The 14844-nt window shown below is 41.0% G+C and overlaps 1 protein-coding gene across 5 annotated transcripts in view; it reads right to left on the bottom strand.

Moving 5' to 3' along the window:
- ZHX3 (zinc fingers and homeoboxes 3) overlaps window positions 1-14844 on the bottom strand; it is a 68971-nt gene that overhangs the window by 14075 nt on the left and 40052 nt on the right. The window contains exon 3 of one of the 5 annotated variants that reach the window (XM_042464867.1): window positions 6063-6131. The exons of the other annotated variants lie outside the window; for them this stretch is intronic. The gene's annotated coding sequence lies outside the window, so the exon portion shown is untranslated. The remainder of the gene's footprint in view (window positions 1-6062; window positions 6132-14844) is intronic. 5 annotated transcript variants of the gene reach the window in all.

The following is a 14844-nucleotide window of genomic DNA, read 5'->3' as shown; positions in this document are numbered from 1 at the left end:
AATAATTAGATCTATAATTTTCTTTTAATATAACACAATTTGTAAACCCACAACAAAAGTTTAAGGCACGGTCTGTAGTTAGAATATATCATAATTTCTGACTGAAACAACAACTTGATACCATAGAGATGGTATTATCCATCTGGAAACCTTTACTTTCATAGGAAGGTCTATGTTTCTTGTATTCACCTTTTCTATTCAAATCTACCATTAAATCTACCATTAATGTACATCTCAATGTAAGCAACAACTAAAAACATTAAATCATATGAAGTACAGATGAAGCTTACAAGTGAACCCTGATCCAACCCATAAAATTATGGAAATTACACAAAAGGATATGTCTAAAACCACCTGAAGACTCATAGTTCCGCTAGTATACATTAAAGACAGGGCCTAGTAATTCACAGCCAAAAATAACTGCAGAAACTGGTGGGCCAGAAGTGAGACATGCATCAGGTTTTGTAGAGGACATAAAGGGGTGGGAGCACTTGTTCTGCTGATCTTTTTGTGTCACTCAGCAAGGCATTAAAAAGCTAATATACATATATCTATGAAATACTGAGGTAAAGAAGCAGTGAACTTCCAGATAATTTTGAAGTAGAAATTTGATTATCCCTGATGAGGATAGCTTATAGCCCAATACATGTGAAAAGCAAAAATTGCAGAAGATGGTCCTATTCTGATTGATAAAAGTCAACAAGATTTCAAAGATTATTGTAATTTTGTCCTGCCTCCTTGAGATTCTTCTAATTAAATGTCTTCCATATTTCAATGACATTCCTCTCCCTCAGCAAGGTGCTTGAAAAGCACCTCCCACATGGCAAGGTACTGTATTTAAAAGTGTGAAGTGAATACAGAGTTCAAAGAACATTAAAGACTTAACCATGCATTTGCTAAATCAGAGTTATGGCTTGACTGAACATTTCTTAAGCTCATTAGCACTTCCATGAGAGCTTGATCTCTACCATTAAAAGTAATCATGACCATGTTTACAGAACTAGCAATTGCAGGGAAAACTCAAGTTCTGATATGGCTAAGCTACTAAAAAAAGAAACAGAATTCTGTAATGAGCTGACCTTATTTCCAGAAAATGTTAATATTTGTTTGGCCTGCTCACATAAAGTTAACTTGAATTTAAGCACAGTCACAACACACCAGACAAAATGTAATCGAAGGGACTGTTTGTACATTTCTTTCCCCCTGGAACAGTTACATAAGCACACGCAGAAGCCTGGCACAGACTTACATCTGCAACTTGAGTTGTGTACTCTGAACAGACCAATCTCAACAGGATGTTTTTTATTACCAGGCTGACAGAGCTTGTGTGGTAGCATGGTTGCAAGACAACCAAGCCTGAGAGCAATACCACTTGTCTCTCAGCACACAGTTAGGAGAATGTCTAAAACGCAATTCTAATTTCTATGTGCATGAATTCATGAAGCTGTTGTTGACTGAGTCTAACTATGAGTCCATCTTCTATTCAACTCTTTTCTATTACTTTACAATGTGGCAGAGTAATGCCTGCTTTACCTGTGAACAGTTCTCTATGGACTCAAGTAGAAAGTCTCTCTACTTCTGCCCCATCATTGGGAGTATTTCAACAGAGGAATCTAGGAACTGAACTTGGGACTATTTGCATGCAAAGCATGTATTCTACTAGTACCCAAAGTTGCTTTTCCTAGCTGACCCACTCTGAATCCTAAGAGTCTACACATCTTTAACACTTCAGTAATGTGGGGGCATAACTGATCATACAAAGAATAAAAACACAGGTATATAAAACTTCCCCCCTTCCCACCTGCACCATTTCATATTCTACTGACTTACAAATCCCACATTCTTTAGGAAGAGAGCCACACTGCTCTGCAGGGTGTCAAAAATAAATTTACTTTTGATCTAAAAAGTAGGTTGAGATCCTGCACTGGGAGATGTATGTGCATTACGTAGCTACATCGTTCTAGCTAAGTCTTCCCAATGCTCACCAAACTCCCTTGTAAGCAGCATGACTCTCCCCACAACCATTTTTTTCATGTTGGAGATCAGTTCAGTGGAGACCATGTCCAGCTATTTTTTGGTATCTGGACATGCTGTGACAGGCATCCACAGATATCTTGGGGTGGGGTTGGGGTGCTCAGGAAGTCTGCAGATGAGAAACCTCTCTTGCAGCACATCCAGCAACAAGAAAATAGCTGGACTCCTTCCCAATGATCTCCCTGCTCTCCAACAACATGGAAAAGATTGTGTTGGGTGGGGGAAGCTGCTTGTCTTACAAGGTACGTTTTGGCAGAAGCTGCTTGTCTTACAAGGGACGTTTGTTGCATGGTTGGAACAAAATTCTGACCTCCAGAACAGCCAAATAATGAAATGAGTTGGCATAGTCTGACTTAAAACTACTGTAAATCATTACCAGAATGCCAACTATAATTTGAAGATTTCACTATAAGTAATTGAGGTCAAGTAGCTTTATTTCCCCACCTCTCCTGCATCCCTAGCGCATACATCTAAATGATTCTTCCAATAATGAATTTGCTCATTTAGAAAACACAATGGCCATTTTCTGTTGATTCAACATTTAGGTTCAGGTACTGTTAGCTATTTGATATTTTTGTTTTAGTGGTAATTTAGAGTGGGGGGGGGGAAGCTTAAGCATATGCAACACACACACACACAAACTACTGTATTCAGATAGGACACCCTGTGTCCTCTGTGTATTTTTAAAACTTAGTGAGGGATAGGGCCTCTCTTTTTATGTTGGAAGTGAGAATGGAATTAATGAATGGAATTCAGATCTCTTTCTTTGCTCCAGGCTTTGAATTAAGGCAGAAGCAGAAATGTTTTTCTCCTTCTCCTACAAACCAAGGGTAAGGCTAGAAAGTGACCTCACTCTTGTGTCCTAACCCACTTGGCCAGGGGTAGGCAACCTGCGGCCTGCGGGCCGGATGCGGCCCGGCGAGGCCTTGGGACCAGCCCCAGCCCGGTCCTGCTGCCGATTGCCGCCGGGGCCTTTGGCCTCTTGCGCGCAGGGGCAAGGGGGGCAATTGTCTATAGACGCCTCAGAAACATGCATTTATATTAACATTTTTTTAAAAATCAGCAATTTTTTTTGCGTGTCCTCCACTTTTTTAAAAAAAGTGTCCACCATTTGAAAATATTGTCCTACATTTGTCCCAGTTTATTTATTTATTAAAATTTTTTTAATTATTTATTTTTTGGCTTCAGCCCCCCCCCCCAAGTTGTCTGAGGGACAGCAACCTGGCCCCCGGCTCAAAACGGTTGCCTACCCCTGCACTTGGCACACAGAAATGGGAAGGTTAGGACTCTCCTCATTTACCTGTTAACTAGTTTGGGGGAAGTCAGAAACGAGAAAAGAGACTTGCACAGCTTTTGGACTTCTTCAAATGGGATCCCACATGAGAGACCAACCAATATTGCCTTCCCCATACCTATCGTCATGTGTCAAATGATGTTAGGAAGGGTTGGCTATCACACAAGAAATGGCTTGTTATCTATGCCCAATAAAAATTGTGGAAGGAAATGATGTCCACAGAATCACATATTCACAAAATATTATTAATCTTTTCCCCCCGCAGACAAAGCAAACAAACAGTAAGCATGCATTATTCAAAGAATAACTCCCACTTCATACTTCTTCCTGAGTATGAGGATGCATATTTATATATAAAGCTTGTTTATATCCTGTTACAAGAGTATATGTACAGTATTTCTGCCCCTGGATCCAATTTCCCAATAGGTTAGGAAATTAATGTCATCATTATTTTTCAAAGCTGGCAATTTATGTTGAAGGACACAGCTACTTCTTCCTCACTAAATCAAATTCCCATAACTAGTTTTTGTTACTTATTTTCCTTCAGTTTGAGGAAAGCTGAAGAATAGTTAAGGGACAGGTGTTCTAAGATGGAACACTCAACTCCCCAAACCACTAAATGTAGAATCCACATTGTAGATGTTCCATTTGTGTTCAATGACCTCAGAAGCTATGGGTGTGTAGTACAATTAACATCCATATACAGCCCTTGCAGCAAGCAGGTAAGACATCCACACATGCTTTGTGAAGATTACCAAATGTACGGTATATCAACATATAATATCAGGAAGGGCAAATTTAGTGCAATCTTCAATATGACTGAGGGCTGGCTGGTGGACTGGCAGGCTCCCATTCACAGACTGTACCCCTGGCAGCCCTCCCTAGAAGTAAGCTAGATGTGTGTGAATCACCCTTGTCCTATCACAATGCTAGAGTAATAAGGAACCCACCCATTCTGTATTAAAGTTATGATTACTTTTAGTGGAACACACACACAAAATGGAGCAGATGTCTTGTATGAGTAATTCCTCTCCACCTTAAAACATGTAACAAACTATGACAGAGGACAACTTGCAAATAACATCCAATTAAGAGTGGGAGGAATGCAAATTTTCCAGTTGGCACTAGCCACTTACTAATTAATCATAATGTAGCCAGGGGTAGATATTTACTCCCTGTTATGAAAATTCACAAGACAAGTTATGATCATATAAAAAACAAACACACAAACCAAAACAATTCACAAACTAAAACAGTGATAAAAAAAATTTAGAGAACCAATGTGGTGTAGTGGTTTGAATGCTGACTAGGACCCTGGAGACCAGGGTTCAAATTCCAAATCAGCTATGGAAACCCACTAGGGTGGGTTACATACCGCTGAGAAGCAGTGCTGTCCCGCCACCGCTGCTTGCGGCGTCCAGGAGCCGCAGCTGCCACACCACGGGGCTCCCGGACACTCAGAGGAAGGAGCACGGAAATCGCGTTCCTTCTCGGGCCCCGGAAGAGGCACCGCAAGTGCCAAAGGGCGCACTCGCGGCGTCACATCCAGCGCGCCACGTGTGGATGCAGAGCGTCCGTTATGTCAATATGGCAGCGGCCGTGTGGAACGGCCTCCTCTACAAGGTGGAGAAATGCCACATAGAACTCTAGCAAATTAGAAAATCGGTTAGACTACAGCTCTCCTTTACATCATATTTTGTTTGTATGTGGCCTGTGTGTTTGGAACTTTGATATGAAAGAAACTTGGGCGGGTTATAAACCGCCGCTTTGAGGCGGTCTGCCGCCGCCGCCGCTTGGTCCGCGTGGGAGCCGTAGCACCCACACCGCGCGGATCCCGCACGGACCGAAAAAGAAGCTCCAAAATGGAGCTTCTTCTTGCGGCGCCTCTGTGACATCGCGAGGCGCCGGGGCGCATTCGCGATGTCACAGACGCCGCGACACTTCGGACTCACAGCGTCCAATACGTAACGATGGCGCGTGACGGGTGGAAGGGCCGGCGCCATATTGTACGGACAGAGTCCGTAGTAGAGCCAGGGGCGTCTAGAAGAGACGCCCCGTTTTTAAAATGGGACGTCCTGTGGACGTCCCAAGTGGCGGTTTGTAACCCGCCGTTCAGTCTTTTGATTCTTTCCCATCTGTGTACTGAAGTGATACAGAAACACATTTACCATGTAATGAGTTTGTCTATGAGTTTCAGATTATGAAAATTGTTGCTCTAATGGATAAGCACATATCTGGAGAAACATATGGTCTTCAGATCATCCTCATCCATATGTTTTTAAGTGCCATTTTGAAAGTATTTACTACAAGCCCACAGATGTTAATCATAACTATAGAGTATATATATCCTTTTTGTAGATGCATCCAAAAAGTACCAACAATGTTTATCCCACATCACACAGTATTTTAATGCAGCATTGCATTATGCCATTCTGCATCAACAGCAGCAATGAGCTGTAAAATCCAAGATTCAATATTGGATTTGTCAAAAGCCACTAACAGACCAAACTGACACTCATAAATAACCATAAAAGAAAATCTACAGCACTATAGAAATAAAATTTAATAATAATAATAATAATAATAATAATAATAATAATAATGCTTAATAAATGTAAGGCAAAGATCAATTAAATATGTCCTGAAGTTCTTATTCACTACTTTCATTGCAATGATTATGCTTTGATTAAAGATGCTTCTCAAGTCTTTCCCATAGAAAATTAAAGTTACTTACTCAATTTGATGTATTCAGCTCACCAGATTGGCCACCATGGTTTAGTGGTTTGAGCATTGGACAATGAATCTGAAAACCAAGGTTCAAATTGTCACTTGGCCATGGGAACCCAGTGGATATCCTTGGGGAAGTCATACAGTTGGCTCCCCATATCAACTTATTTTTTATCCATGGATTTAACTATCCACAGTTTGGAAATATTCCAAAAAGTTATAAATTCCAAAATGCAAATCTTTATTTTGCTTTATATAAGGGACACCAATTTACTACGCCATTATGTTTAATGGAACTTTAGTATCCATGGATTTTGGTATCCACTGGGGGTCCTGGAACTATATCCTAGTGGATACCAAAGGCCTATTGTATTTTCTAAGACTCAGTGGAAGGCCACGGCAATCCCTCTGAACAAATCATGCCAAAAACAAACCCTGTGATAAGTTTCACTTAGGGTCCATCAACATAGGTAGGAAATGACTTGAAAGCACACAACTCAAAAGTAGATAAAAACAATATCCATGCACAAGACATACAAATACATCTGTGACTGATGCCTTACACATTCACACCCAAACAGCTTTCAATTCTACTTCCTGCAAGCAGCTCATTAACATTTGCTTTGCACTGGCAATCAACGCTCGCCAAGCCCTTATGGTTATCCCATCAGCCAGCATAATTGTCATCTCATCTACAGAATGAACATGTTGCCTCAGTGATCAGATGGCGAAGGAATGATGTGTTAATGGTATTCTAGACCAAAATGGGGTGGATGTGGCAAGATGGAGGAAAACCTAAGGCCTACACTGTATAAACAAACACAAATATGCAAACACAGAGATGTTTTCTTACTCATTTTTTTTCTTCAGCTATCAGGGAGCCAAAGGCTCTGATTTGAAAACCCCCAAAAGAAAAGAGAACTGGAATACAAAAATGAGCAAATTAAATGACAGATCAAACAGAATTATTTAGTCTCAGCACTGTAATGTGCAGTGTAGACTGCATGACTTTTTAAAAATATGAAGAGTCCAGTTTTATATTTTGACAAAAGATCTACTCTGCTTTTGCTCTTCTTGATACACATGATATAAGCAATCGCTTCAAGCAAGGCACCTGGTCTTGTTTATAAATTAAAGCCTCTTTCACATTAACGATTCTAGCACTTTTAAACCATTACCATGGCTCCATCCTACAGAATGCTGGGATTTGTAGTCTGGTGAGGCACTAGAGTTATTTGGTGAAGAATTCTAAGAACCTAACAACACTACAGATCCCAGGATTCCATACAATGCAGCCATGACAGTTAAAAGGGTATCTGGGTTATACCTGTGCTTAGTGAAAGGAACCCAAGATGAACCATCTCTGTGTTAAAGGAACTTCAGCACTGAATCTGAACTGGATTTCAGACAGAATTTACCCAGACTGCTTTCAAAGATCAGCAACAATTTAGAATATCCCACCACACCAGCATGTTAACATCAGCATGTTAACAAACAAACAAACAAACAAACAAACAAATAATTTTATTTATATCTCCCGTTTCTCTTTTCGGATCAAAACGGGATTACAGAAGTAAAAACATCAGAAAATACATAGATAATACAAAATACAGTTGGCCCTCACCTTACGTGGGGATCCGTTCCGGATCCCTCCACGTAAGGCGAATTCCGCCTATGCTCAAGCCCCATTGTAAACAATGGGGCTCGTGCACGGCAGCGCGGCGGTGCACGGGGCGCAACAGGCGCCCGCGCCCATTCAATTGAATGGAACGCGCTGCCCCTTCCGCCCCGCGTATGCTCAAGCCGTGTAAGGCGCGCCCGCGTATGACGCGAGCGCGCTGTACTTCGATCAGAAATAAAAAGGGAAGAGCTGTTACAGTATTGCTCATAGTTGTAAGAATTGAGTCATTGTATTCAGATGTTCAAAATCAGATTAGAGGAGATCCATTGGATAGGCCCGCCAGAAGAGATTCGTCTTCAATGCCCTCTTGAAGGCTTCCAAAGAAGGTATAAGACGGATCTCTTCTGATAGGTTGTTCCAAAGTCTATGTGCCATCACAGAAAACATTTTACAAGAGGTGGTTTTCAACCTGGTTTTGGGGTGTTCTAATATTTTTGTGCCAGATGTTATGAGAGTGCGGGGCAGATTATGTAGGGAGAGGTGTTCCCTTAAGTAACTCGGGCCCAGGCCATGTAGGGCTTTATAGGTAATAACCGACACTTTGTAATCGGCTGCCAATGTAGAAATTTCAATACCGGTGTAATATGTTCTCATCTCGGTGTCCTGGTGATCAATCTGAGTGCAGTATTCTGAATCAGTTGGAGCTTCTGAACTTGGTACAAAGGTAGCCCCATGTAGAGCGCATTACAGAAATCTGAACGGGAGGTTTACCAGTGCCTGTACTACTGTTTCAAGGTCCCCCTGAGCCAGGTAGGGTTGCAGTTGTCTCATCAGCTGAAGTTGACACCATGCACTCCTGGCTATCGCCTCCACCTGAGATGTCAACTGTAGACACAAGTCCAGGAGTACTCCCAAACTGCGAACTTCATTCTTCAGGGGAAGTGTGACCTCATCAAGGATGGGTTGGGAAATCTTCCTCGGACCAGGGGCACCTATCACAAGCACCTCCATTTTCTCTGGATTCAGCTTGAGTTTGTTTTTCCTCATCCAGCCCATTACTGACTCAAGGCAGGCATTCAGAGGAGAGATGCCATCTTTAGCCACTGCAGCACTGAACCGCATACCCGCAGGGAGGGTCTTAGCCCAGATTATGCTGCTGTCCGCTCCACACCAGATTTCGGTAAAGCAGGCCAGGTCAGTGTTCGCTTCTTCTAACAAATCAATGAAGACGTAAATGAGATGAGGGACTACTCTTGTTTTACAGATTTATTTTCAACCCATAGTTTGACAGGTGTCCGTGGACTGGAGTTGACAATCAGTCTTTCTCCATGGTGTCAATCCCTCCCCCCAATCCTTTGTTATTTTAAAAAATACCCTGAATTTCTTTAGTACTTGGAATCTGTTGAGCTAAGAAATTATACTCCTGGGTACAGTTCACTACAAACTAGGAGAAGAACATCCAGCCCTCAATCCATTCAAGGAGAAGAAACATTCAGCCCTCAATCTCAATTCAAGCTCAGCGTACCCTCTGAGGGAGAGAAGACAAGTGAACAACAATTATTTCTACTGTAAGTCTGCTCTTCAATGTGCTGTCGTGATAGTCATTTTACACACACACACACACAGGCTGTAGAATAGTAGATATGAAAAAGTATGATGCCTCCACTCTCTAAGATACCAGGTATTACCATATAATACTATCCTCTCCTGATTTTAACTTCTGTCACAACTGTAATATTACCAGGATATTTAGAAAAGGATGGCAAGGCCAGGGTTTAGAAACTGCATTATAGGGTCATCCCGGCCAAGTTTTTGATCTCTTTTTTCCACCAACTGTTCCCTAACATTCCTGGGCAGTAATGGTGGGTTCGCCATATTTTTGGTTCAGTCTGGGCAATTTTACACCACGGAGGAGACCTTTTTTCTTACAGGAAGTGAACCCATAAGTCTTCCTTAGAAGACGTTATTCCCTTAGAAAAACAGCCTGGGAGGGTCAGAATGCAGCCAAAGAGTCCCCATGGCCCTAGGGGACATTTGGAGATATTAGGGAGCCCGGGGCAGCACAAAAGCAATCCTGCGGGGCCACATACCTGTTCCAAGCTATGTTTTCGCCATCATGCCTTCTATAATGTTATCCAACTTGGTGTCTTCCTTATGTGTTGGTCTACCACTCCCATCCTCTTCCCATGCAGTCTGGGCATGATGGGATATAGAATCATAGAGTTGGAAGAGACTGCACGGGCCATCCAGTCCAACCCCCTGCCATGCAGGAAATCCAAATCAAAGCATCCCCAACAGATGGCCATCCAGCCTCCGCTTAAAGACTTCCAACGAAGGAGACTCCACTACACTCTGAGGGAGTGTGTTCCACTGTCGAACAGCCCTTACTGTCAGGAAGTTCTTCCTAATGTTGAGGTGGAATCTCTTTTCCTGTAGCTTGCATCCATTGTTCCGGGTCCTGTTCTCTGGAGCAGCAGAAAACAAGCTTGCTCCCTCCTCAATATGACATCCTTTCACATATTTAAACAGGGCTATCATATTACCTCTTAACCTTCTCTTCTCCAGGCTAAACATCCCCAGCTCCCTGAGTCGTTCCTCATAGGACATGGTTTCCAGATTTTTCACCATTTTAGTCGCCCTCCTCTGGACACGCTCCAGTTTCTCAATGTCCTTTTTGAATTGTGGCGCCCAGAACTGGACACAATATTCCAGGTGGGGCCTGACCAGAGCAGAATACAGTGGCACTATTACTTCTCTTGATCTAGACACTATACTTTTACTGATGCAGCCTAAAATTGCATTGGCCTTTTGCATTGCATTTGCATTGGATGTAGGCTAACATATCTTCAGGACCCTGCATTAAGAAAGGATTATTTATTAATTTACTTATTAGGATTACTTTTAAGCTAGGCCAAGACATTTTGCTGGCTGAGGCAGACCAGAACATGGTACATTCTCCCTCTGCAAGTCACAACATCTTGAAAGGATTAGCAAGTGAGGACCTCCAGATGTCATTTGATTGCAACTCCAGGAGTTCAACACCAGCATCATCTAAAAGGCCATAGGTGCTCACCCCCAATATACAGTAAACAAATCAAGTCAAATTAACTGTTTGGTGGCTAAAGCAGAAAATCTCAGAGCTTGGGGGGGAGGGGATTACCATTTCTGGACAACTCCTAGAATTTGGGAATTCTAATCCAGAACAGTAAGTATTCCAAGGTCTGGATCTTACAAGCACTTAGTTAGAAAAATTAAAAAAAATACAATAATAACAAATCAAGTAACTATTTGCTATTATTCTGTTACACTTGAAGTCATCTTATCTCGAGTGACTGCTTCATTCTGCCAGCTCCACTTTTTAGAATCAAGGAAATGAAATAGAAATAGCTGGAAACAGCTTCAAACATTTCAAGTGATAAATAACTCATATTAAAACCTGGGGGCTCACCCAATGAAACATATAAACAAACACCTAAATGAAGAAAGGAGGAGGGAGAAAAAACCTGTTTACACCTTATTTAGTATTATACAAACTCAGGTGCCTTTGCAATTTCAACCTGTAAGACAGTACCAAACAGTCTGCAACAGTATCAACAATGACTCTCTTATACTCATCATTGTGCTTTGTAGACATTGCCTGGTTTTCAAAATGCCTGGACAGTTTATGGGCACACAAGACCAGTTGAATGAATAATCACATTCATTTCTCAAACCTGAGCAGAACAGAGACATTGTTGTCTGGATCGATTTCATGAAACAGTCCAGATATGTATTTTCTTCTGCAGTTTAAAGCCCAACTATGTTGGCCCACACAATACAACTATCCCAGGGCAGCTCACTTTTATTTACTCTTGCACACCTTTTGTTTTTGATGTTGATTTTACAGTGAAATTGTCCTTTAGAATGCAGTCTTAGAGAAGCAAAACTCTTGCTAGGTTTCTTGGTTACATTCGATTTGTATGGACCAATAACCACATCTTTACCAGAGCTTAAAAACATTATGTTTTTCAAATACAGTTCTCAAAATCCTCCTGCCCTCAACCAGCATGTCCACTGAAGTTAGACAGTCAACGGCATTTATAAATGATTTGAAAGACTGTTTTGGCTGGACTACCCCCTTCCACTCTTCCCCACAGAACCAAGTGTCAAAACCTGCACTAGGAAAAGGATCCTAATGCCGCTTCAGGTTTTTGAATTCATAAAGGTACAGTTGTCCCTCCATATCCACAGAATTTTTATACATGGATTCAAGCATCCACGGCTTGAAAATATTTTAAAAAGTATAAATTTCAAGTATCAAACCTTGATTTTCCCATTTTATATAAGGGACACCATTTTGCTATGCCATTGTATTTAATGGGACTTAAGCATACACAGATTTTGTTATTCACGGGTGTTCCTGGAACCAAACCCCAGCAGATAACAAAGGTCCACTGTATTCTGATTTAACACATTAGTCACTTTGGAAGGATTACAGTGAGGAATTAAAAATACAGAAGTAGATCACTCAGGAAATTTATGGTCATATTGGTCTTGTGTCCCAACTGGAATAAGTCCTGCCTAAGTCAGAATGTTCACTACTTTTTCTTTTAAAAAGTAGTAGTAGTAGTAGTAATAGTAGTAATAGTAGTAGGGTGCCTCACAATTCGTCTTTTGAAGAGAATCTAGTACCCAAAGAAAACATGTTCCATTAATGACTGGGAAAGACAATCCTATGATTTTGCAGGGATATCTCAAAATACAGAAATTTCCCCTTCTATAGTTGGAGATAATGGTCTGCCCTCAGATAAGAAGACTCACAGCTACCCTCCCAGCCACCTTGAAAGTCTTTATGGTACTTTCCATCGAGGAGAAGGAGAGACATGTTGTAAGATATGCCAGCAGGATGGGTAGATGCACCTGAAGTGTGCATAGCCTTCACAGTATCTAGACCTAAATCCAGTATAAGGTGGAAATTATGCCAGCCTTGAAGTGGGTATAATTTATCTCCCTCCCATATTTGAAGGATTGTTCCTTTGTAAGAGGGAAAACATTGAAGTTGCAGTGAAAAGCTCAGTTCCATCTTCACCTTTTGCCCTGCTAGTTTTTGGATAGATAGGAGATTCAAGATTGCATTTCAAATACATTGCAGAGCAGATCACAGTACCTCTATGTTTGCAAAGAAATAATGATTATGAATGTTATAGAAGGGAGGTAAGAATGTCTTTCTCAGTATTAGAACTGGGAAGTTATTAGCCTACATTGGTCACAAGCTAATTACATTTCCTTTTTTTTAAAAAAAAGATTCCTTTTGGCTTTGAAATAGCTGGACATAGCAATAACTTCCATATAACATCATTAGAGTGATACAAGGAAAGAAATAAGTAGGAGTCATGCCCATTAAGCAACTTTCTTTGTAAACAAATGTTACAGGTAAGCATGTTGGCGAACTGATAAGTGATTTGAGCTAAAACAGTCTTTTGAAAAACGGCTTTTAAAATTCAGATTTGAACTCTTCATGTCAAGAGACAATGATATATTCATTGTCACATCCTGATACCCACCATATCCATTGGAATTATTCTCATTTTGAATTATAATTAAGCATCTCCTTCCTTAGAGGTTTTTAAACAGAGGCTGGATGGCCATCTGTCAGGGATGCTTTGATTTAGATTTCCTGCATGTCAGGGGGTTGGATTGGATGGCCCTTGCGGTCTCTTCCAACTATGATTTCTAATCATTCTTGAATTCCATTCTTTCTCTGAGTCAATAGGCCTCAAGCATCTTGCGTTAAAAAGCTTTGAATACTGAGATACCACCTCCCAATCTGGTTTTGCTGGTGCAATAGATTCCTATTGGAGCACCACTGTTGGATCATGCCCATAGATTTTGTTTCCCTTCCCCCATTTTCCTCAAGAACCACATATCAAGATAGTGTCAATAGGTAGAATACAGTACAATTAAAGTTGCCACACACACACACACACACACACACACACACACACGAATATGCTAGTCTACAGCTTAGTGTTCTGCTCACTGAACTGCCTCATTCTTTTAACAGAACAAACTGTTCCATGTTGAGGCAGGAGCTGGCAGTGTTTTAAACAAAAGATCCCCCCTTCCATTTCTGACAGCATTCTGCCAAAGATCCAGTGCATTTCTAGTGCCAAGATACAAAAGGTCTGGAGAGGTCAAGTCAAACAAAGGGTATAAGTTCCACTGTGTGTCATGGACTGCAAAGGAACTGGCGAGGGATACAAATGATAAAGACCCCCCCCCCTTTTCCTGATAGCAGCAAATATAGAAGAAAGTACCACCTGTGAACCTTACAGCACTTGCCGTAAGGCACAGGAATCTGCTTCCAGTGTCATCAACTCTGGCTTCTTTCTGGGGTTGAATGATGCTAGGGTTGTTTTAAGGAAACAAAATTTTTTGAAGAAATTATTCCCCTCACCTGAGAATTCAATGATTAATTTTCTGGATTCCTCTCAAAACTATTTTCTCTATTTTTTAAGACATAAGTATTTCTCCCCAACCTGCTTAAGGTAGGAGAAAGGATGTCGTTTTGCTGGAAAACATGATATTAAACCAGTGTAATACCCAATTCTAGAAACTGAAATAAGTACAGAGTAAATACAAGCAGACAAATATACACCTGGATACACGAGTATAATATTAGGGGAGTATAGGGGACTGATGCTAGGTAACTGCAAGGGGAAAAGTCATATGAAATGTGGTTTTCAGGAGATTTCTGCCTCATAATGGTTCAGTCCATAAAAGTTATGTGGCTTTATAAAAGAACTGTGTCAAAGGTTTACTGCTGCCAAGTTTAGCTTTTTGTAGCAAGTAAAATAGAAAAAGAAGAAAAATCTACTTATTTCAGAGAAAGGTATCACACATTTTCATATACTCAGTCCTGTTTTGGCAAGGACAGTACCAATTTATTCACTGTTTCAGCCACTTTAGAAATACACTCATTCCTCCATATTTGCAGCTTTAATATTTGGAGATTTAATTATTCAAGGATTTGATTAATATGTTCTCTCTAGGAATAGCTAGTCCTTCGGTGCAACTCTATGGTCAACTTTAACTAAAAGTTGCACTGAAAGACCTAGAGATTCCTAGAGGCAATACTCTACTAGGCAATTGTAGCTCATCCAGTACAGTTCTATGGTCAGTGTCTGTC

Source organism: Sceloporus undulatus, chromosome 4 (assembly GCF_019175285.1).
Source record: "Sceloporus undulatus isolate JIND9_A2432 ecotype Alabama chromosome 4, SceUnd_v1.1, whole genome shotgun sequence".
NCBI lineage: Eukaryota > Metazoa > Chordata > Lepidosauria > Squamata > Phrynosomatidae > Sceloporus > Sceloporus undulatus.
Note: the sequence above shows the minus strand (reverse complement) of the source record. Positions and strands in the feature narration are given on the sequence as shown.